This window comes from Lissotriton helveticus, assembly GCF_964261635.1.
Source record: "Lissotriton helveticus chromosome 1_1 unlocalized genomic scaffold, aLisHel1.1 SUPER_1_unloc_34, whole genome shotgun sequence".
Classification (NCBI taxonomy): domain Eukaryota; kingdom Metazoa; phylum Chordata; class Amphibia; order Caudata; family Salamandridae; genus Lissotriton; species Lissotriton helveticus.
Genome location: NW_027611675.1, coordinates 1,824,663 through 1,845,780, shown reverse-complemented (window position 1 = coordinate 1,845,780; position 21,118 = coordinate 1,824,663). Strand labels below are relative to the sequence as shown.

The 21,118-nt window shown below is 49.0% G+C and overlaps 1 protein-coding gene across 1 annotated transcript in view; it reads right to left on the bottom strand.

Annotated features, from left to right (window-relative positions):
- LOC144805946 (uncharacterized) overlaps positions 1 to 21,118 on the bottom strand; it is a 389,169-nt gene that overhangs the window by 313,468 nt on the left and 54,583 nt on the right.

The window sequence follows — 21,118 nt, the reverse complement described above, 5'->3', positions numbered from 1 at the left end:
CTGGGATCTGTCAGTCTATGTGCGGGTTCATCTGTCGCCGACTGCGCTGATGTTTTCCTGAATACTGTAGCTCAATATTTCTGCTATTATTGAAGATTTACAGCATTCGCTTCATTATTGATGGTCATTTCATACATTCAAGTCTTGTTTTCTGTTGGATGTAAAGATATTGAAAATTACTAAATTGAAACATAATGGAATGAGAATTCACAATGTTTAACTGGTTGTAAAAGACATTTCGGGGGAGATTTACCAAATCTCCATGCAATGCAGCGCAGCCCCCACCGCGAGGCTGCGATGCTCGACAGGGAGGGAGCAGGAAAGCACCATATTTTCAAAGATATGGCTCTCTCCTTCCCTCTCCCTTGCGCCAGCACTGATTACAGCAGCCCTGCGCCATGCACACACCTTAGCACAAGAGCGCTAGTGTGTGTGTGTGTGAGCCCAGCATAGGTTTTTGTACAGAATAGTAGACACGAGAGAAAGCTTTTCCCACTTTGTATGCGTGTTGCAGAGTGCAGCACGCATGCAAAGTCAGAAAAGGAAGGATAAATCAAAGTATTTCTCCTTCCTTTGCGCCTAGTTTAAAAGGGTGCAGTTTTTTCACGCTAAACCCAATCTACTGTATTTGGTAAATTGGTTTTAGCGTGAGAAACCTTGGGTGGTTGCAAGGGAACGCCCATGCACCCCCCTTGGCAGGCCCTCATGGTGTGAAGTAATGCGAAGTAGTGCTATGTGCTGCTTCACATTACTTTTACGTTATTTCTAGCGCTAAACAAGAGTAGGGCTGGAAAGTAAATTAGGAAAAAAAGATTTTGCGCTGTTTTGTGCCACTTTTGTGACGAAAATACGGCGCAAAATATTAGTAAATCCCCGCCTTCTTCTTTACCGCCTTTAAAACTTAGCAAGGAATTGTTCATCATACACAGATATTTAACTAAAAGTTCTGTTGATCAGGTGACATCTTATTAATGTCTGAAAAGGAGGTGATTTACCAGCGTTTACAGGCTAACTTAGCAAAGTAAGGGTGCTCACGGGGCACCCAAGTGCTTAGCGGTATAGCTTAAGATAGACGCATATGGTCAGGATTTAAACAACAATAGAGATTAGAAAAAGAGATGGATCAGGCTGGGCTGCAAAATTTCCAGTAACTCTTTACGAAGTATACAACAAAAGTAACTCCATTCACACACTTCTTCTCATTCTTTCCGATTCACTTAAGATCATCTCAAATACCAACTCCTGTCTTTACCCGCTGTTCATAAGCCACCTTTGACACTTTCAACAGCTCCCTTGGTTCAAGCATTTCTGGTTTCTTCTAACTTGGAAGATTGGAACATTATTGTGAGTTGAGGGGTGTTTCCTATCGCTATAACATCTGTCCATCTCCCTGAAACTAGTGCAACTTACAGCGCTCGGTTCTGGTCCTGAAAGACAACTTTATAAAGCAAGACTTTAGTTCGTCCTAAGTTAGATAAAGTTCTCTAAGATGCAGCTCCTTCCGGGGCTTTTGTGTAAAACAGAACAAGGTGTTCACTGTAAGGCCTGTCCTAGACATTATAAGCGCAGATAAGGCAAACAAACGTTGATTCATATAATATAATATTCAACGATATCAGTCATTTAGTGCTTATAGAGAATCCATCACAACCAATAATTTACCTGACATATCCCCGCAGCAGATGTGTGCATATTACTCTTTTTTCCACCTTTTCCACCATTACATGGCATCTGGCATGACGTTGTCCGTTTGGGGCCCTGGATGCCACTTTGTGACTGGATGGGCATTTGGAAGATCGGGAGGAGGTGTAAATTATCCACAGGTGATGCAGTATTTGTACCTTTCCATATTTCTCATCTTCAAGTTTATCTAATTTCCTGTCCTTCGGTCCCCCTTCTGCCCTCTGGCTGCGCACTCACTCCGTGGGGTTCATCAGAAGTCAGATAACGGCCTGATAGTCACAAGGCCATGGATCTCACTTCTTCTACAACACTTATTGCAGACATATGGCCTAGTTTAGAGTTTGTCCAACAGAGTATTGCCACAAAAGTAGGGGTGGGTGAAAAATCCATCTCTGTCGGCGTAGCTCGCAAATTTTTGCCCAGTGTGCGTGTTGGACCCGGCCTCGTGGCGTGGTTCGCGCCTGTCCCGCTACACCCTGCGAGCGTAGGCCTGCACCCTGAGCCCTGCGCAGCACCCCCCGTAAGAGTAGCCTGCACCCTGAAACCTGGTCGTCTCATCCCCGATAAGCCCGGACCACCGTAACCCACGACCAGGCCCACAGGTCCCCGTCCCGTTCCCGGCTCCGAGCGCCTAACCTTGCCTGCCCCACAAGGCCCGGCAGCCATTTTTCCTTCCCGAGATCCCTGACTCCCTGGGCCTAGCGTGACCCCGGCCCCGGCGAAACCCAGACTCCAAAGGCGCGCCAGTCCCGGCTGGGGGGTAAACACTCCCGGAGTGAGATAAGCCGGGGAGTTTCGATCGCACCTTTGGCCCCCCTGAGCGCTGGCTCCAGACCTGCTGGGCGTCTGGGAATTCCCGGACCCATTTCTCAAAGGATCAAAGAGCCAACCGCCGGACCTCGCCAACGACCAGCCCCCTGGGCTTGAGACCTCTGCCTGCGAGGGTCCGGACATCAAAGGGCCACTGGACTATATCTGGGCCTGCCCGACAACTAGCGGGGAGTTGTATCTTGGACCTGAAGCCCTGCTGATCTGATCGCGGCTGACCCTAAGACGAACTCATCTGGAACCTCGGAGCCCTGCTGACGCTGTCGCGGCTCAAGCTGAACTGTAACCCTCGGAGCCCTGCTGACGCGGTCGCGGCTCAAGCTGAACTAAACCATCGGAGCCCTGCTGACGCTGTCGCGGCTCAAGCTGAACTGAACCATCGGAGCCCTGCTGACGCTGTCGCGGCTCAAGCTGAACTGTAACCCTCGGAGCCCTGCTGACGCTGTCGCGGCTCAAGCTGAACTAAACCATCGGAGCCCTGCTGACGCTGTCGCGGCTCAAGCTGAACTGAACCATCGGAGCCCTGCTGACGCGGTCGCGGCTCAAGCTGAACTGAACCATCGGAGCCCTGCTGACGCTGTCGCGGCTCCTCCTGAACTTCTCCAGATCGAGCCCTGCTGACCTCGTCGCGGCTCGAGGAGTACTCTGGTCCGGCTGGACCATCGAGACCAATATCACGACCGAACCGACCCGACGGAGGTGAAGCAGCCAGTACGACCATCATCGTCCGTACCCCCCGGCTCGAGGATTGAGAGCTGTGCGTAGGGTACGCCCCGTACTGTCCCAGAGACTAAAGACTGTCCCGCTTCCCCCTTCCCAAACCCTCCAAGACTTTGTGATCCCTCGATCAATTGTACATAAGAGTGCTTTCTTCTTTTATCGCTTATATAAAGAATTTGTTACTGAAATCCAACGTGGTGGTGTCCGTTCGTAAGTGTGGTGTGAGCTCAGTGTGTACAATCCTAGACTCGACGTCCTCCCCGGTGAGGACTTCACGATAAGACTCGGCAAGATCTTTGGGAGAGGTGGGTCTTGGGGTGACCAGGTGAGCAAACTCTGGCCCTCTGAGATCGCCCCTTCTAACAGTGCGGAGTTCCAAAGAACTCCACAAAGTAATGCAGAACTGAGTTTTTTTTTTCTCAAGCGGTTCGCCAACGGTAAGGTGGTGAGTACTTGTGAGAAAATATAACACACTAGACCTCCTCCTGGAGGGATTTCTCATTGCAGGAGGTCATGGCAGGTCGCGACCACTTATGTGTAGAAATCTGCCCTTCTCGTTGATGAAGCTGCCACTCGATTAGAATGTCAATTCGAGCAGCAGAAAGCAGCAGCGCCTTCTGGCGCAACGCGTAGTGCTGTTCGTGCTGATTTTACAGTGCGGGACAAACTCCTGGCATTAAAGATCAGTGAGAGCAGCGCAGCTTAACAAACTCTGCCACTTGCGGAAGTTCGTGGAGTACGGCAGAGTTTTCCTGGCACTTTGTGGAGTTCCGCGGAGTAAAACTCTACGAACTACACCAAGGCATAATCAAAACGTGACAGTTATCCTGTCTGTCTTATTATAATTGCCACAGGATGTAATACATTTTTAATGGGGTGGGCAGGATACCCGTCACATTTGGGATTGAATAAACCATTTGCTGAAATCTAAATCAGTCCTTTGGTGTACATTGTGTCCAGTGTGGCTACCTGGGCTTGAAGGATCTTGTGATTTGTGGGTCTCTCACTGCTTTGAGGTCATCGCCAGGCAGGACTTCTGTCAGATGTGCCTTGTGCAGGTCTTCATTCCAGGCAGGACTTTTGTCAGCTGCACCTTTTGCGGCTCTTCCTTTCAGGCAGGACTTTTGTCAGCTGCGCCTTGTGCAGATCATCCTTCCAGCCAGAACTTCTGTCAGCTGCGCCTTGTGCAGATCTTCCTTCCAGCCAGAACTTCTGTCAGCTGCGCCTTGTGCAGATCTTCCTTTCTAGGCAGAACTTCTGTCAGCTGAGCCTTGTGCATATCTTACTTCCAGGCAGGAATTCTGTCAGCTGCGCCTTGTGCAGATCGTCCTTCCATGCAGGATTTCTGTCAGCTGCGCTTTGTGCAGATCTTCCTTTCTAGGCTGGACTTCTGTCAGCTGCTCCTTGTGCAGATCGTCCTTCCAGGCAGGACTTCTGTCAGCTGAGCCTTGTGCATATCTTACTTCCAGGCAGGAATTCTGTCAGCTGCGCCTTGTGCAGATCGTCCTTCCATGCAGGATTTCTGTCAGCTGCGCTTTGTGCAGATCTTCCTTTCTAGGCTGGACTTCTGTCAGCTGCTCCTTGTGCAGATCGTCCTTCCAGGCAGGACTTCTGTCAGCTGCGCCTTGTGCAGATCTTCATTTCAGGCAGGACTTATGTCAGCTACACCTTGTGCGGATCTTCCTTCCAGTCTGGACTTCTGTCAGCTGTGCCTTGTGCAGTTCTTCCTTCCAAGCAGAACTTCTGTCAGCTGCGCCTTGTGCAGATCTTCCTTTCTAGGCTGGACTTCTGTCAGCTGCTCCTTGTGCAGATTGTCCGACCAGGAAGGAATTTTGTCAGCTGCACCTTGTGCAGATCATACTTCAAGGCAGGACTTCTGTCAGCTGTGCGGTGTGCAGATCTTTCTTCGATATAGTTGCTTCTGTCAGCTGCGCCCTGTGCGGATCTTCCTTTCAGGCAGGACTTCTGTTAGTTGTGCCTTGTGCAGATCTTCCTTCCAGACAAAACTTCTGTCAGCTGCGCCTTGTGCAGATCTTCCTTTCTAGGCTGGACTTCTGTCAACTGTGCCTTGTGCAGATCATCCTTTCTAGGCTGGACTTCTGTCAGTTGTGTCTTATGCAGATCTTCCTTCCAGTCTGGACCTCTGTCAGCTGCGCCATGTGCAGATTTTCCTTCCAGGCAGGACCTCTGACAGCTGCGCCTTGTGCAGATCTTCCTTTCAGGCTGCAGCTTCTGTCAGATGTGCCTTGTGCATACCTTCCTTTAAGGCTGCGGCTTCTGTCCACTGTGCCTTGTGCAGATTTTCCTTCCAGACAAGAGCTTCTTTCCTCAATAATCAGTTCAAAGGTCGGGAGAGGTCGAACTGGTCTAGGTTATCTTCTTTATTGCAGTTCCACTGGTCAAGTCACAGACCTCGTGCTCTGAGAGTCTGGATTTTCTTCGACACAGTCTGCCATCGTACACTAAAAGCACGCCTCCACGACACCGGAATCCAAGAGAAGGCCCTGGACTGGACCACCTCCTTCCTCTCCGGGAGAACCCAGAGGGTCCGCCTCTCTCCCTTCTGCTCCAAAGCCACCGAGATCATCTGCGGCCTACCCCAAGGGTCATCCCTCAGCCCAACGTTGTTCAACGTATACATGGCACAACTTGCCCATGTCGCCCGACGGCACGACCTAAACATCATCTCCTACGCTGACGACACCCAGCTGATCCTCTCACTCACCAAGGACCCCCGCACTGCCAAAACCAACCTCCACGAAGGAATAAAGGCCGTAGCCGACTGGATGAGGAACAGCGGTCTGAAACTGAACTCGGACAAGACGGAGGTCCTCATCCTCGGTTCCAACCCCTCAGCCTGGGACGACTCCTGGTGGCCGATGGCATTAGGAGCACCCCTTACACCCACCGACTACGCACGTAACCTGGGGGTCATCCTCGACTCCACACTCTCCATGACGAAACAGGTCAATGCCGTCTCCTCCTCCGGCTTCAACACCATCCGCATGCTTCGCAGGATCTTCAAGTGGATCCCCACCACAACCAGAAGGACGGTCACCCAGGCCCTCGTTAGCAGTAGACTGGACGACGGTAACGCACTCTACTCAGGAGCCACGTCCAAACTCCTGAAACAGCTCCAACATATCCAGAATGCCTCCGCACGCCTGATCCTCGACATACTGCGCCGCAGCCACATCAAACCACGCCTGAGAGACCTGCACTGGCTCCCCATCAACAAGAGCATAACCTTCAAGCTCCTCACCCACGCACACAAGGCACTCCACGACACCGGACCAGCGTACCTCAACAGCTGATTCAGCCTCTACACCCCATCTCGCCAGCTCCGCTCTGCAGACCGCGCCCTCGCCACTGTCCTCCGCATCAGTAGAGTGACCGCTGGCGGCAGATCATTCTCCCACCTCCCCGCCAAGACGTGGAACACCCTCCCCATCCACCTACGGCAGACCGAAGACCTCCTACCCTTCAGGAGACTCCTCAAGACCAGGCTCTTCAAACAGTAGCAGTGTTCACCCCCTAGCGCCTTGAGACCCTCACGGGTTTGTAGTGCGCTTTACAAATGCTATGATTGATTGATTGATTGATTGATTTTCTGAGCTCCTCAGAACATTAAGATAGTGCTACCGCATCAAGCACACACTACAAGACTCCAAAAGTCAACGCTACAAGTGCTGCTCCATGGTTTAATTCAACCACTGTATCTGAACATCCCCTGGCAAATGCCAACTAGAGAATAGACATCCTGCCTGCACCAGCAGAGTGCATGAAGCTTTTCAAGAACATCGAGGTACATGGACTTTGTCTGTCGTAACTGAAGATGTTAAACCTTGTTAATATCAATCCCCTTTGGACAAGGTCCTCTATTTTGCTATCAGATTGTAACTCTTCCTGTGCAGACACAAACCCTCAACTTCTTATTGCATAAAGCTGGTTGTTCTCACCCAAAAGAGGGTCCTCCAGAAATTGCTGACATTTCTTACACCCCTTGGACAGCCGTGGCAACACACAGACCAACTACACCCCCTCAGGGATCACCAGTCCATCTGCCAGGATGAAGACTCAGATCTTTCAACCTTCTCTGTTACCGTCTTTGGAACGGCCTGTCTCTGAGATTCGTGGAAGCTCCACACTCAGTGAGCTCAGATTTGCCTTGTAAAACTGTTGTATTTGCTTGTGCTTCATGCTTTACTGTTAGAATTCACTAAGTTGCCATGGTGTTTTGATGAAGTTCTAATTCTGTAATTTGCCAGTTGAAGCCTCTCTGTGCCAGTGTTTGGTGCGGTGGCTCGTTGCTCTGAGATTAAACCTACAACTTTAATATCTACTAATTGGCTGTGTCTGCCTTTAATGATTTAAATTACAACATAATTTTGGCGACGAGGACCAGTGATTTTGAAGACAACAGCGAGCCACTGCTTCTATTTGTGAAGAAAAACGACTTTCTGCAAAGGGACGACGACTGACTGCGATTGACTGACCCCATCATCTCGTTCTCTCCTCCAGCGGCTGTTTCATCTGAAGGGAAACAATTTTCCCCAGCGGCAGTGACTTTCCACTTATACACTAAGGTGAGGAGATTGAAATGTGGGTCATGGCGCTAGTCACGATGATTTACGGCTCTTAAAAAACAGCTGAGGCACGTTACACTCTCTCACTGTAATTCCCGCTGTGAATACCCAGTTAACAGTATCTCTCGCTATTTAAAGTTACTGTTTAAAGCGACTCTCTTTCTAAGGTAGCAACCAACCGGCTTACCTTGTGCGCAGTGGCAGTTGCAGTTAGCGAGATCGTCTTCCCTCAGTTTCTTCTCTCAAGTGATGAAGCAGTAGAATTCTCGTTTGGTATTGGCGATATGACCGCGCGTCACAGAGGCTGTCAGAGCACACGCAGTGGATGACTCGACGCATGCTCAGTCTGACGGTTCATGGAACACTCGTCTCAAGCGTCGCTCAGTCTGACGTGTCAGGAAGCTCTCGTTTTCTGAGTGAGTAGCGCTACGGCAACTTCTTCAAGACTGACTCAGTAGATCTATTGATCTGTATATCAGCTACACGATATACTGGAAAGACTCGAGGATAACTTCTCCTGGATTACGGTAGAGACACTGCCTGCGAGGGAGTAAAAAGAAATTAATTACAAATTTGAGTGTGCTTTAGTTTTGAAACGTTTGTACAATTAACGCAGTTTTCTTTCAGATTAGCGTCATAAGTATATTAACAACAGCACGCTTATCAACTGTAGGATATTGACTATCTTTGGAAAATTTTTACTGCTCATTTCTCCATTCTACTGTGTGTAAGCATTTTCTTCTTTTTCTATTTGGATTTATTGATTTAAAATGCAAGCTGTAAATCAACCTCCCCCATTTTTAGAAAATCCAGTTACACCTCAAATTCAGTGGAGGCAATGGTTTGACGGTTTTGAGACCTATATTGGTGCCATTGGAGCCTCTAGGTACAGGGCGGAGAGGAAGAAATGTTTACTTTTGAATTGTTTGGGATTTGAAGGGAGGGAGGTCTACAAACATTTGCCTGATTTGATTCTTACCGAAGGTGAAATAGTCGATGAATATCAAGAGACCATTAAGAAACTGGTTATCAAATTTGATGTTCAACCGAGTTTAGTTGTGTTAAGACACAAATTTTCAAAGTGAAGATGTTGATTCCTATTTGAGTGCCTTACGTAAACTTTGTGCCGAATGCCAGTTTGGTGATTTTAAAGATCAATTGGTGAGGGACCAATTCATTGCTCATTGCAGTGACAAACACATTCAACAGAAACTGCTTACCATGGGGAATCCCTCTTTAGAAGAAATTATTAAAGTTGCCAAAAGTCTTGAACTAGCTCAAACGTCTATTAAGGAACTTGGTAAAACGGATGTGCATAAAGAAAATGTGAATGCTGTGGTGTCTTCTTCTTCTAGGTCCAATTTTCAGAAAAGAGATAAATTCAATGAGAAAAGTGTGGTTAAGAAAAGCATGTGTTACAGATGTGGTTATCCTCCACATTCTAAAGAAAACAGTTTTTGTCTGGGGAACAATGCTAAGTGCTATAAATGTGGGAAGTTTGGTCACTTGGCCAAAATTTGTCAAGCCAATTTAAATAAGCCCGAGAAGGTCAGTTGTGTGTTGGAGAATGAACGTGATTCAGAAAGCGATTTGGTGAACGAATTCAAAGACATGATCGTAACTGTCACAGATGATGGGGTAGTCACTGGAAACCCAGAGGAGTGTGTGGATCCCTATGTAGATATTTTCGTAGGCGATGTTTGTTTGAAACTTCTGGTAGATTCTGGCGCCAGAATCACCATGATTTCGTTTGAATTGTTTAAGCAGTCTTGGTCAAACAGAGAATTATTTCCCCCAGATAGGGCACCGGTTTCCTATGAGGGTCGCAAGATAATTTTGGAGGGTTTCATTGAAGATATCTTGCAGTTCAAAGATAGGAGGATTCAGGGTAAGATTTATGTGGCTGTGCGTGGTTTGAACATCTTGGGATGGTACCATCAAGGTCTTTTTGGTATGTTATTACGACCTGGAGCGAGAGAACAGGTTCTTGTTGTATTGGATATGCCTGACTCTTCATCTCTTGAGAAGGAATTTCCCAGAGTATTTTCAGATTCACTGGGTGAAATTGTAGGGTTCAAACATCGGATTAAGATGAAGAGTGGTGCAATCCCTGTGAAGCATAAGGTTAGATCTGTGCCATTTAGTTTGAGAGCAGATCTCAAAGCTGAACTCGAGAGATTAGAGAAGAATGGCATCATAGAACCTGTTGAATCAAGCTTGTGGCTTAGTCCCTTGGTTGTCGCACGTAAGAAAAATGGAGATATTCGTCTTTGTTGTGATCTCAGAAGTGTCAATAAAGAAATTTGGGTGGACGCTCATCCACTTCCCAAAATTGGTGATTTGTTGGAAGAATTGAGAGGTGCGCAGTGGTTTTCCAAAATTGATTTAGCTTCTGCGTACCATCAGATTGTTCTAGAGGAAGATTCTAGACATTACACGGCGTTTAATTCCCCCTTTGGTACTTTCCAGTTTTGTAGAATGCCTTTTGGGCTGGCTTCTGCTGCTTCGGTTTTTCAGAGGATCATGCAGAGTGTCTTGAAAAATGTCGAGGGAGTTGTGATTTTTCAAGACGATGTCTTGATTTTTGACAAATTTTTAGATCAACATGACGTCATTCTCAAATGTGTGCTCAAGAGATTTGACAGTAAAGGAATTGTAGTGAAGAAAAACAAATGTGAATTTTGGAAACGTGAGGTTGAGTTTTTGGGCCATTTAGTGTCTGGTTTAGGTGTTTCTCCCAGACCAGGGTTGGTCAAGGCTGTGGTAGATTGTCCAGTGCCTAAGAGTAAAGATGAGTTGCGTTCATTTTTAGGGTTGTGTGAGTTCTATTCACGATTTATTCCAGATTATGCCAGTAAAATGAAGTATTTGTCTTGTATGCTCAGAGCTAGTGTTCCTTTTGTCTGGGATGAGGTTTGTCAGTCAACTTTTGACTTGGTTAAGTCTGAACTATTGAATGCCAAGGTTTTGAAAGCATATGACCCCAGTGTTAGTTGTGTTATCACAGTTGAAGCTAGCAGTTATGGGCTAGGTGCTGTTCTCACACAAGTTATTGATGGGAGAGAGATCACTGTTAGCTATGCTTCGAGGGTGTTGAGGGATCCTGAAATAAACTATTCAGTGATCGAAAAGGAATTGCTTGCTTGTTATTGGGCATGTGAAAAGTTTCGCACTTACATTTGGGGGAGAAAGTTTACGATTCAAACTGATCATAAGCCTCTTGTTTTCATTTTGTCTGGTGATCGTGTGAAATATGCCACACCGCGTATAGCTCGTCTCACTACGAAGTTGTTGCAATATCAATTTTCTATCGAGCACATACCTGGTAAAGAAAATTGCAAAGCTGATATGCTTTCCAGGTTGCCTCTAAGGGAGCCTGATTCTGTTAACTTGGATGAAGATAAGGAAGATTGTTTCATAGCTTCTGTGGATGCTGTTGAGTCTGTTGGCTGTTCTGAGAAAGAATGGGTTGATGCAATGTCCTCTGATGCAATCTTGTTAAGTGTCAAAAATTACATTGTGGGTGGTTGGCCTAGGGAAAGAAGTCTTCCGGTACACATCCAACCTTTTTGGAAAGTATCTGAAGAACTCTCCATAGAGGATGGTGTTGTCATGAGAGATGACAGGTGTGTTCCTCCTCTGAGTATTCGTGTGAAATTGATTGATAGTGCTCATGAAGGACATCTTGGAATCACAATGACCAAAAGACGTCTAAGGCTGCACTATTGGTGGCCTTCTATGGACAGTGAAGTGGATGAGAGAGTTAGGCTTTGTAGTGTGTGTGCTACTGCGGAGAAAGGTTTAAAGGTCACTGTCCCACCTTTGCAACCCATTCCTTTTCCTCTCAAACCTTGGTTAAAATTAGGCATTGATTTAGTTGGTCCTTTTAATTTTCTTCCTTCTCACCTTAGATTTGCTTTTGTGCTTATGGACTTCCACAGTAAATGGCCTGAGGTTAAGTTCTGTTCCAATCCCTCTGCTTCTTCCACTATACTCTTTCTTAGAGAAATTTTTATGAGAGAGGGTTTTCCTGAGTCGCTTGTTTCAGACAACGGTGTCCAGTTTGTCAATACTGAAATGCGTGTGTTTCTGTCTGAATCAGGTATTAAACATCTGAAGAGCTCTGTTGGACATTCTCAAACCAACGGTCAGGTTGAGAGAATGAATCGTGTGTTAGTGGATTGTATCAAATGGGCCAAGAGCAACAATTTCGATGTGGAGTGTTCTGTGAGGTCCATGATTTGGTTTTACCGCCCCACATCACACTCCGTAACCAAGATTGCTCCATTTGTTTCTCTTAGGGGCAGAATGCCCACGTCTGCTCTTTATCCTGCTTGGCTTTTAAAGACAGTGGCGCACAAGGTTGTCACACAACCTGCTCTAGATGATGAGTTACACTCGCGTGTTAAGATTGCTCAAGATAAAATGGCCTCAAGATTCAATGACAAAATGTCCACTAAAGATGTTAAGGTTTGTCCTGGAGATATGGTGCGTGTGAAAAATTATAGACCCATGAAAAAAGGTTCAGTTTTGTTTGGTAAACCTGTCCGGGTTGTGAAGGTGTGTGGCAATGCTGTCATGGTGGAGGGTGGTCATTGGTGGAATTTGTGTAAAGTTATTAAATTGAATAAGAGCTGTGATGTACCGGTCACTCAACCTAGTTCTGCCTGTTCTCCTGTTCCGTCTACGTCTTCTTTGGATCCCAGTACTGTGGTGCCTTCTGGGGAGGACATTTCTGTAAGGAGGTCGACTCGTGTAACTCACCTCCCTTGGAAGCTTCGCTAATTCATTGAAGCTCATTTAGTTCATTTGTTCACAGTGTAATCATTTAGTTATCTCTTTAATTCAGAGGTTGTTGTAACTCTGTCACTTTATTTCACTCTTGTTCTTTTCTTTATTTTATTTCGCTCTTGTTCTTTTCTTTTTCCATCTTTCCCTTTTCCTCTTTCTATTTTTCTTGGTTGTTTGTTTTTCTTTTGTTTTTGGAAAAAAAAAGATAATGTTGTATTTGCTTGTGCTTCATGCTTTACTGTTAGAATTCACTAAGTTGCCATGGTGTTTTGATGAAGTTCTAATTCTGTAATTTGCCAGTTGAAGCCTCTCTGTGCCAGTGTTTGGTGCGGTGGCTCGTTGCTCTGAGATTAAACCTACAACTTTAATATCTACTAATTGGCTGTGTCTGCCTTTATTGATTTAAATTACAACAAAAACCATCTCATGAAAGTGGAAGAAAAGAACTATAAGTGACACGCAATGCACAGAAGTGTAAATAAATCTACTATTATCGTTCCATGTACCATTGTCCTACTGCTGATGTTTTGACATGGATGTTTTGCCGCCTATCACAGCAGCTTCTGTCGCTAAAATCTTACTCAACAGTTTGTTTTGCATCATACCTACTTACCGAAGTACTGTTTCTGACCTTACAACATCTCTGGCAGACATTTTGCGCTGTCTGTTGCTACATAAATAGGAAGTTGGTTGCTACTGCAGGGAGAGTGCAGTGTCCTTGCAGTCAGATGCACTTGATTGGAATAAAAGGTGCCATGTTTTTTAGAAAAGCTGCAACTATTAGAATAATAACATACTAAAAGCAGCACATACAATGCGATAACACACACCGGGTACTAGAAAAACATGAAGCAAACAATGCAATAACACAGGCCAGGCGTTGGGATTATCTGACGCAAACAATGCAATAACCCAGACCAGGCACTTGGATTGGTGCAAACAATGCAATAACACAGGCCGGGCACTAGAAGAATCTAATGCAAGCAATGCTATAACACAGGCCAGGCACTAGACGCTAACAATGCAATAACACGGGCCAGGCACCAAGAGAATCTGATGCAAACAATGCAATAACAGCAGGGGGATGGCGACATATTTTTTTCTCCTGCCCTAAGTTTGAATTTTTTGGGGACAGATATTTGCATATTTTAGTGGCGCGATTAGGAAAATGTATAAACCTTCAGCAGAAGCTGCTATATTTGGTATAGGGATTAAGGAGGTGATACTTTCTGCATTTCAGGGACGCTTTCTTGCTATCGCTATGTTAGTTGCCTGTACATTGCTCTTACAAAACTGGAGATCAATGACAATACCTTTGTTTGAGAAATGGTTGAGTAAAATGAAACGTACAAAATGTTTTGAAGAAGCTTATGCCAAGCGGGTGGGGGCAATTAAGACATTTTCGAGGGTCTGGGATCATTTTGCTGAGTGTTAATTTATGTCTATTTAGTATGTGCTTAATCAGGATGAGAGTTGCCTACAGTGCAATTTTTTTTTCTCTGTGTAAATAATGGATGTTTCCTTCTGGCTCTGCCCAATAAAAAATAAAAATTCAAAAAAAACACAGGCCAGGCACTAGGAGAATCTGATGCAAACAATGCAATAACGCGGACCCGGCACTAGAAGAATCTGATGCTAAAAATGTAATATCACAGGCCAGACACTAGGATTGATGCAAACAAGGCAACAACACAAGCCAGGCACTAGGAGTATCTGACGTAAACGATGCAATAACACAGGCCAGACACTAGGAGAATCTGATGCAAATAATGCAATAACACAGGCCAAGCATTATGAGAATCTGATGCAAACAGTGCAATTACACCGGCTGGGCACTAGGAGAGTCTGATATAAACAATGCAATAACAGGGGCCAAGCACTAGGAGAATATGATATAAACAATGCAATAACACGAACCAGGCACTTGGATTGAAGCAAATAATGCAATACCAGAGGCCAGGACACAATGCAATAACAGAGGCAAGGACCCCTGGACTTGCCCCCACTGCCCACGCTGCCTGTGCATTTACACCTGTGACCCCCGGACTCGCCCCCACGCTGCCTGTGCATTTACACCTGTGACCCCTGGACTCGCCCCCACTGCCCACACTGCCTGTGCAGTTACACCCGTGACCCCTGGACTCGCCCCCACTGCCCACGCTGCCTGTGCATTTACACCTGTGACCCCTGGACTCGCCCCCACTGGCCATGCTGCATGTGCATTTATACCTGTCACCCCTGGACTCGCCCCCACTGCCCACGCCGCCTGTGCATTTACACCCATGACCCCTGGACTCGCCCCCACTGCCCACGCTGCCTGTGTATTTACACCTGTGACCCCTGAACTCGCCCCCACTGCCCATGCTGCCTGTGCATTTACACCCGTGACCTCTGGACTCGCCCCCACTGCCAACGCCGCCTGTGCATTTATACCTGTCACACCTGGACTCGCCCCCACTGCCCACGCCGCCTGTGCATTTACACCCATGACCCCTAGACTCACCCCCACTGCCCACTCTGCCTGTGCATTTACACCTGTGACCCCTGGACTCGCCCCCACTGCCCATGCTGCCTGTGCATTTATGCCTGTCACCCCTGGACTCACCCCCACTGCCCACGCCGGCTGTACATTTACACCCATGACCCCTGGACTCGCCCCCACGCCGCCTGTGCATTTACACCCGTGACCCCTGGACTCGCCCTCACGGTGCCTGTGCATTTACACCCGGAACCCCTGGACTCGCCCCCACTGCCTGTGCATTTACACCCGTGACCCCTGGACTCGCCCCCACTGCCCACGCCACCTGTGCATTTACACCTGTGACCCCTGGACTCGCCGCCACTGCCCACGCTCCCTGTGTATTTACACCTGTGACTCGCCCCCACGCTGCCTGTGCATTTACACCCATGACCTCTGGACTACCCCCACTGCTCAGGCTGCCTGTACATTTAGACGTGTGACCCCTGGACTCGCCCCCACGCTGCCTGTGCATTCACACCTGTGACCCCTGGACTCGCCCCCACTACCCACGCTGCCTGTGCATTTACACCTGTGACCTCAGGACTCGCCCCCACTGCCCACCTTGCCTGTGCATCTACACGTGTGACCTCTGGATTTGCCCCCACGCTGCCTGTGCATTTACACCCATGACCCCTGTACTCACCCCCACTGCCCACGCTGCCTGTGCATTTACACCTGTAACCCCTGGAATCGCCCCCACTGACCACGCTGCCTGTGCATTTACAAACATGACCTCTGGACTCACCCCCACTGCCCCCGCTGCCTCTAAATTTACACCTGTGACCCCTGGACTCGCCCACGCTGCCTGTGCATTTACACCCGAGACCCCTGGACTCGCCTCCATGCTGCCTGTGCATTTACACCCGTGACCCCTGGACTCACCCCCACTGCCCCTGCTGCCTGTAAATTTACACCTGTTACCCCTGGACTCGCCCCACGCTGCCTGTGGATTTACACCCATGACCTCTAGACTCGCCCCATCTGCCCACGCTGCCTGTGCATTTACACCCGTGACCCCTGGACTCACCCCCACTGCCCACGCTGCCTGTGCATTTACACCCGTGACCCCTGGACTCGCCCCCACTGCCCACGCATTTACACCCATGACCTCTGGACTCACCCCCACTGCCCACGCTGCCTGTGCGTTTACAACCCTGACCCCTGGACTCGCCCCCACTGCCCACGCTGCCTGTGCATTTACACCCGTGATCCCTGGACTCGCCCCCACTGCCCACGCTGCCTGTGCATTTACACCCGTGACCCCTGGACTCGCCCCCACTGCCCACGCTCCCTGTGTATTTACACCCGTGACTCGCCCCCACGCTGCCTGTGCATTTACACCCATGACCTCTGGACGACCCCCACTGCTCAGGCTGCCTGTGCATTTAGACGTGTGACCCCTGGACTCGCCCCCACGCTGCCTGTGCATTCACACCTGTGACCCCTGGACTCGCCCCCACTACCCACGCTGCCTGTGCATTTACACCTGTGACCTCAGGACTCGCCCCCACTGCCCACCTTGCCTGTGCATTTACACGTGTGACCTCTGGATTTGCCCCCACGCTGCCTGTGCATTTACACCTGTGACCCCTGTACTCACCCCCACTGCCCACGCTGCCTGTGCATTTACACCTGTAACCCCTGGAATCGCCCCCACTGACCACGCTGCCTGTGCATTTACAAACATGACCTCTGGACTCACCCCCACTGCCCCCGCTGCCTGTAAATTTACACCTGTGACCCCTGGACTCGCCCACGCTGCCTGTGCATTTACACCCGAGACCCCTGGACTCGCCTCCATGCTGCCTGTGCATTCACACCCGTGACCCCTGGACTCACCCCCACTGCCCCTGCTGCCTGTAAATTTACACCTGTGACCCCTGGACTCGCCCCACGATGCCTGTGGATTTACACCCATGACCTCTAGACTCGCCCCATCTGCCCACGCTGCCTGTGCATTTACACCCGTGACCCCTGGACTCGCCCCCACTGCCCACGCATTTACACCCATGACCTCTGGACTCACCCCCACTGCCCACGCTGCCTGTGCGTTTACAACCCTGACCCCTGGACTCACCCCCACTGCCCACGCTGCCTGTGCATTTACACCCGTGATCCCTGGACTCGCCCCCACTGCCCACGCATTTACACCCATCACCTCTGGACTCGCCACATCTGCCAATGCTGCCTGTGCATTTACACCCGTGACCCCTGGACTCGCCCCCACTGCTCACGCTGCCTGTGCATTTACACCCGTGACCCCTGGACTCGACCCCACGCTGTCTGTGCATTTACACCCATGACCTCTTGACTCGCCCCCACTGCCCACGCTGCAAGTGCATTTACACCCGTGACACCTGGACTCGCCCCCACTGCCCACGCATTTACACCCATGACCTCTGGACTCACCCCCACTGCCCACGCTGCCTGTGCGTTTACACCCCTGACCCCTGGACTCGCCCCCACCTGCCCATGCTGCCAGTGCATTTACACCCATGACCCCTGGACTCGCCCCCACTGCCCACGCATTTACACCCCTGACCCCTGGACTCGCCCCCACTGCCCACGCTGCCTGTGCATTTACACCTGTGACCCCTGAACTCGCCCCCACGCTGCCTGTGCATTTACACCTGTGACCCCTGGATTCGCCCCCACTGCCCCCGCTGCCTGTGCATTTACACCTGTGACCCTTGGATTCGCCCCCACTGCCCAAGCTGCCAGTGCATTTACACCCGTGACCTCTGGACTCGCCCCCACTGCCCACGCCGCCAGTGCATTTACACCCTTGTCCTCTGGACTCTCCCCCACGCTGCCTTTGCATTTACACCCGAGACCCCTGGACTCGCCTCCATGCTGCCTGTGCATTTACACCCGTGACCCCTGGACTCGCCCCCACTGCCCACGCTGTCTGTGCATTTACACCCGTGACCCCTGGACTCGGCCCCACTGCCCACACTGCCTGTGTATTTACACCTGTGACCCCTGGACTCGCCCCCACACTGTCTGTGCATTTACACCCATGACCCCTGGACTTGCCCCCACTGCCCTCGCTGCCTGTGCATTTACACCCGTGACCCCTGGACTTGCCCCCACGATGCCTGTGCATTTACACCTGTGACCCCTGGACTCACCCACATTGCCCACGCTGCCAGTGCATTTACACCCGTGACCCCTGGACTCACCCACATTGCCCACCCTGCCAGTGCATTTACACCTGTGACCTCTGGACTCGCCCCCACTGCCCATGCCGCCTGTGCATTTACACCCATGACCCCTGGACTCGCCCCCACGCTGCCTGTGCATTTAAACCCGTGACCTCTGGACTCGCCCCCACGCTGCCTGTGCATTTACACCCTTGTCCTCTGGACTCACCCCCACTGCCCTCTCTGCCTGTGCATTTACACCCATGATCCCTGGACTCACCCCCACTGCCTATGCTGCCTGTGCATTTACACCCGTGACCCCTGCACTCGGCCCCACTGCCCACGCTGCCTGTGCGTTTACTCCCCTGACCCCTGGATTCGCCCCCACTGCCCACGCTCTCTGTGCATTTACATCCGTGACCCCTGGCCTCGCCCCCATGCCAGCTCACAGTAGTGTTAGTCCAGGGAAGTTATTATCCTAAAGTTTCCCGTTCAACTGATTAGCTACCTCTGGTTCAATAGTCCCTATGAACCTAATGGAGGCCCGCCTTTTTTCCTGGTTATACGATAAATGACACTATCATTTCTATTTTTTCTAATGATTGGATGCCCTACATCAGATGGTAGTAACTTTAGCTACAAGACGCTTCTTTTATTCTTTAATGTGTTGTTATTATTTCACACTTTAGGTAGATTGGATTAACGCCACTACCTGTGAGGCTGGCGGCATTTTCACAAAACCCAAAGTATATATTAAACGCATTAAGTACTCACACACCAGCCTCACTATGTATATACACTTCCACTGCACCACTGTTTAACTTCCCCTTAACTTCACTTCCCACGTGTGGGTTGGCAGGCACCTCACTTTTTGCTTGTTTACGCGAGTTCTGTGCAACTACACTTTTATATGCATCACATTTTTAGGACCTGTACATATGTAGACATTTATCCATGTATTTTCGAGCTGTCGAGGGACTTCCAGCATTATTTTTACACAGCATTATGCTGCAATATTGCGGTAACAATCTCATGTTACACATCAGGCGCGCAACACCCATTGGGCTCACGGGGCTTCAGCCCCCCCCGTCGTGTGTGTCAGCCCGGGCTGACACAGTTTCGCGGGTTGGGGCTGGCGAGCATCTAATTGCAGCCACACCCGAGTAGTTAACAGGTCTTTGAAAGACCATTTACTTGAAAATGAGGCTTTTGAGAAAGAAAACCCGACGCAGACCTGCTTACATATGGCAGCTCTCTTACAATTAGGAAATGACGTGGGTTTGGCACGCTCTGCCATAAAAGTGGACTTGTTCATTTGGTGAGCTAAACGCACAGTGACGATTTCCTCCTTGAATATGCAGCGCATCTTGGTAAATATTTGATGGCGCTTTGGTTTCACTACAGTAGAAGGGCTGACACAGTTTCCTTCGGCAACTGTTTTGTCTTTGGGGTATTTTAATTGGAAGACGCGGGGGATGAGGTGTAAATAAATGACAGTATAATCTGTGCTGTGCCTGCCAAAACATCACATGAGCGCAGGAATGTAAAACTTGCAATCTTAGTGGCTGTACTAGATGAGGCAAAGCCTTTGCATTCATATTATATGTGAAGTGTTTGAAGTGTTAACCGTGACGTAATATTAGGAGTAAGAATAGCTCTTGTTTGCAGTCAGAGTGCTGCCACATGGGAATTATGGAATGTATTTCTGTATTTATTTTTCAATTTGCTGCAGCATGAACCAGGCCCTGTTAGGCATCAGAGCTCTACTACCATTTACACAAGATGGCATCATTGTGCCTTGGGGCCTGTTTCTTGCTGTTGTTGTGCCCGGGCAGTTAAGTGCTCGAAAATAAAACTGCAACATCAAGGCCGCTGTTAGATGTCTGGGTCTAGACAGAACGTCACAGGGAGGAGCCGGTGCATTGCCATCAGCGTCACCATAAGTGACACAACATATCTGAGGAGTGTCTGTAGCAGTGAGACATTATTCACCGAGATGATGGGGGTCCATGTCCTGTGCCGCAGTCGTGCAGATCCAAGATCACGAGGAGTGGACACGCTAGCAGTGGATAGTAACATTTCTGAGTCTTCCGCGCAGTGCTCAAACATTTCCCGCTCTGACAACACGGAGGGAATGCTCTTCTATAGCACACACTGCATATTAAGTCACATCTCGGCCATTCTTATTTGTATAATAAAATAGTTAAGGAAACATTGGCTGAGAGAAGCGACGTATTGATCGGTTAAAGGGTTTCTAGTGCGCCCTAATGGGTTTGGGCTGGCTCGCTGACTGGTCTGTGTGATGTATTCACAAGGCCCCGTGGCAGCAGAAGGAGTCTCGTATGCCACCTGACATAATATAAGGACATTGAAAGAGATCTCTCCCTGTAGGAGAAATTGACAAGGTAGCGGGGCTCATACATTGGCCTGCTTCCTCTCCCTATTGCTACCACTATCTACAGCACTCCAATGCCTTACTAAATAAATGCACAAAACAGAAGAGCTTTAAAATGACTAAACAAGGATTTCGTGATATGGTGTTCTCCTTTCTCATAAGGGGTCAGGTCATTCCATATTGTGATTGAATGTGGTATCTCTCGCTGCTTGAATCCTGCCTGCCTATCAGGCCACTTCTCACACAAGCACTTCTACAAAGGGGACTCTTTGTGCGGGTCTTATGTGGGTCCGTAACACCAGAATATGTGTTTTTAGTGCCTTCTTAAAGCAAGTCAAGTTGGACGGATAGCTCAGCAATTCTCGGAGAGAGTCCAGATCTTACGGAGTTGATTGGCACGGTCACTCTCCTCAGAGCGTTGCAACACTGCTTACTGAAGTAGCTGTGAGCG